Source organism: Dermacentor silvarum, chromosome 5 (genome assembly GCF_013339745.2).
Source record: "Dermacentor silvarum isolate Dsil-2018 chromosome 5, BIME_Dsil_1.4, whole genome shotgun sequence".
In the NCBI taxonomy this organism is placed as follows: Eukaryota; Metazoa; Arthropoda; class Arachnida; order Ixodida; family Ixodidae; genus Dermacentor; species Dermacentor silvarum.
Window position 1 is genome coordinate 114,807,605 of NC_051158.1, and position 4,127 is coordinate 114,811,731.

Below are 4,127 nucleotides of genomic sequence, written 5' to 3' on the forward strand. Positions count from 1 at the left end.
GTCCGCACTTGTCAGCAAGTGGAACTGCGAGCCAAATGCCCAGCACGTCCACAACGTTGGTGATCGACGACATGACGAACGGATCATCGGTCGCTGCGGCTGCGTACAAATGACCGGCTTGGTGTCCCACGCATGCCATCAGCCTGCATGTGTAAAAACCAATGTCTGCAATCGTATATAGACAGCATGTATGGACATTTACGAATAGTTGAAAGAAGAGTAGGTGCTACACTGTAAGTATCCCCTGATGTGCCTTTATTTCACTCAGCGACTGAATAAAATAATCCTGAAGATGCCGCTTTGGTGGCCGCAGACAAATGAATAAACACGCATTGTTACTTTGTTACAGCAAATTTCCTTTATTTTAAAATATTCATTTCCAGTTTATACACCCGTGTTTGCTCATGCCTGGGCAGCGCATACGCAAAGCGTGCCTTCGTCATTACGGACTCTGTATCGGCCGCAACGATGCCGTTTGGACAGAAGTTTAGGCGGCGGTTACGAGGGGAGCAAACGGCGTTGTCCTCCGTAGTACCTAGGCAAAGACACGTTCAAAAGCATTTAGAACATTATAAAGAAGCTGTCGTTTCATGTTGCGATAACGCCACTGTCCAGGCAAACGAGTTCACAGCCGAAGAAATCACGGATGTCTGCCTGTTTTTTTATTGCGATAGCAATTATATGGACACTCAAAAGCAGATTTCTGCCGTCGGCGTCGCCGTCGCCGTCGCTGTCGCCGTGAGGTTTTCGTATGACGTCATTTGGAGAAGAAATCGTCGCCGCGTGCCGAACGCTGTATGTGCGAGTGAAAGCGCGCGAGGGGCGCGTCTTTCACGGGGAGTGAACGCACGGCGGAGAACAAACGCGCGTTCTGCGCCGTGCTCGCTTAAGGGCTGCAGAAGTAGGCGTCTCTGTTCTCCTTTACAATCACCATGTATGTAGAGCAAACGCGCCTTCTTCCGACGCGCGAGAGGCCGTGGGGGAGGGGGAGGGAAGGGAGGCGACGTTTAGCTGCGGCACGCAGTGCCTATTTATATCAGAGGCTCCGGCAACAGTCACCAACGCCGCACGCATTTTGAGCGAACGCGGGCAAAACGCCGATGGCGTCGACAACAGTTCTGCGTGTTGCCGATGCTGCTGCATGTCCAAGTTTATACAGCTGATAAAGCTAATATCATTACTCCGTATAGCTCTCTACAAGTTTGCTATCGCAATTGATGCTTCGCCTTTCAGGTGAAACTGCGACAACTTTATTTTCTTGTAACATGAAAGTTTTCTCTGCCGGGCACCTCCAAAAATCTTTCCCATGTACGTGCGTCCCGCAGTCATCCTGACGCAAATTTCCTGACATTCCCGATGGCGAAACCTTACCCATTTGTGCATATTTAATAGCCATGATCGCAGGCATAGAACAGTTAGAAAGGTTTGCTTGATTAAAGGAATTGCGCTCTTGACGACATGCATTTGTTGCAATGAGAACATTATGGTATCTTTAAGGCGATAGCCTTCAATCTCCATGTTTCAAGGTCACTGTGAGGTAGAAAAAAGTGAGCGAGCTCGCCTGGCGCCTCGCGTTTGCCTCGCGTTCGTGCCACTGCTCGCTAGTTCGTCTTCTTCCACAGCTGGCGCCGACGGCACTCATCATGCCAGCGTTCCCATACTGCCGCTCGCGTTCAACCAGGAGGGCGTTGAGGCAAAGGGCAACAGCGGTGCTGGGGAGGAGGAGGGGAATGTCAGCGGTGGGGCGGGAGGGGGTTGAGGGAAAGGGCAACGGCGACGCCGGGGAGGAGCTCAGGAGGAGGCAAATGACAGCAGTATAGCGCATTAGGGGCGTTGAAGGCAAGCGCGGCAAGCGCGCTGGGCAGGAGGAGGGAATATTTTTCCAGGGGCTTCAGGAGGTAAGTGACAGCGGCAGCGCCCGTAGAACGTTATGGAAACGGAGGCAGCACACTCGCACGCCTTGTATGCGTCGCCGCGTGGGCTCAGAGCGTCATTTCACATTGCTGTGGCTCTAACTAGGCTTTCACCTTCACATTCTTAGAAATTTCTAAACATCCCCCGTAATTTTTATCACTGAGTAATACCGTAAAGAAAAGGTGCGGCAGCCTGGACACCCATAAGGGTGTTGAAGATGGCAGTGTTGGGAAGTGTCTATTGCTGTTAATTGGTCTATCAAGGTCTAAGGGCAACGGTGTTCCTGACGCTTTTTCGGAGCCGCTACGCGACACCTCAAGGTGGCATAGGCTATGGCGGCTCGGCTTTGCACATATGTATGTACGCGAGTGAGTGAGTGACTGAGTGAGCATAAGTGAGTGAGTGAGTGAGTGAGTGAGTGAGTGAGTGAGTGAGTGAGTGAGTGAGTGAGTGAGTGAGTGAAAATCTTATAAGGGCTGGCGCGCAGGCCTACGTGCGAAAGGAAATGAATATCTGCCGTAAAGGTCCTTAGCTATCACGAATTCCCAGAGGAAGCCGATAACAGCCGGACGTCCAGGTGTGTCGGCGGGCAGATCCAGTTGTTAGGAGAGTGGACCTGTCCAGGCTTGTGTCTCCGGCGCAGTACTTCAAGGCCCGGACATTCCCGCAAGAGATGGTTAGCGTCTGGCTTCGCCGCCGCACTGCAGGAGCGGCAGCTTCAACTGGGTGGTTTCTTGCTGTCGTCATCCTGCGCTTTCTCTTTCTGTTCGTACCGCCCCCATTCCAGAATGTCCTCTGCTTACCGCAGCCCCAGCTCTCGCCCTAATTATGGGAATTTGGGCGCTCCTAGGGATCCCGTTCAAAATCGGGCTGCAGTTTGGAGTAATCTGGTTCATGACAGCTTTTTTGTCGTCTTGTTTAGGTCGTACCTTCAGTTCTTCTGGACCTATTCTAATTTGTGCAGGCATGATAGGTTACTCCAAGGTGTGCGAGCGGTTGCTTATCATCGCTCTCGCAGCTGCGTGAGCTGCGCCGCTGCAGGCAGTAGAAAGCAGCAGACAATAAATTCCATTCCACTCGTACTCGCATTCCTCGTTCTCGGTGGAGTCGCCTTGCGACTTGTTTTATGTCATCAGGCCAAGCGCCATTTCTAGGGGGCACCGCAAGGACTTTTATACTGCTTCTACGGAGTCAATGTATATGTTGTAGGGCCCTCTGGTGTCCGGTCCTTCGGTTAGTACCTTTTCTATAGCTTCAACAGCAAGGTAGATTGCGTGCAACTCGATGTGGAGTGTCGGTGGTGCTTGCGCACAGTTGAAGAGGCCTCCTCCTGATCCTACGCAGCCGTTGAAGGCTGCCGCCGCTGGCATACCTCCTCCGCTTCCCAGGCGGCGTCGGTGTGAACACCATATGGGTTATCATCTGCGCGTTTTGCGGTGGCTGCCCTGTTCTCGAGGTGTTGTTCCTACTAGACATTCGTGTAATATAAGAGTTGGGGCCTCTGTGCTGTGTGTCCTCCCAGGGGGGTATTTTAGGCTGAATGTTGAAGTTTCCAGGTGGGACGCTGTGAATTTGGCGTCCATCTAGCTGAAGAATTTCGCGTCCTGCAGTAGACAGCTACTGCCTGACTTCATGTGATGTATCCCGAGAATGGAGAGTCGGTTTCGATCGGTGGTAGACAGGCGAACTTGTAGTGCCCCTCAACTGTGGTATGTCTTATGTGCGGTATGTCTTTCGCCACATACGCACTCATCGTCGCGTCAGGTAAACCTATGACGCCTAGTAACCTCCACGGGGGGGGGGGGGGGGGGGGCTGTTTACGCTGCGCAGCACCATAGCCCTCGCGTGCTTACTATCACTGTTATTGCTTCGCCCTTCGAATGAAACTGGAATTATTGAAAGACTGGGCACGTTTATGGACTTGCATTTCTGAATGCTCCAACAAACTGCCCACTGCTTATTATAGAATACACGTCGCACTTTCGTATTACGACAAATGTTTTCTGAAAGAAAACACCCTCACGTGGCTCTCTTGTCACGTGGCTCTCTTGTCTCTTGTCTTGTGGCTCACGTGTCCACCCCCTCACGTGGCTCTCTTGCACCCGTCGGACGCCCGCACCGACACCCAAATGCTTCAAGATGGCCAGGCCAAATGACGAGATGCGCATCTGGCAATGGAACTGTAGGAGCTTCGCCCGGAAGAAAGCCTCCTA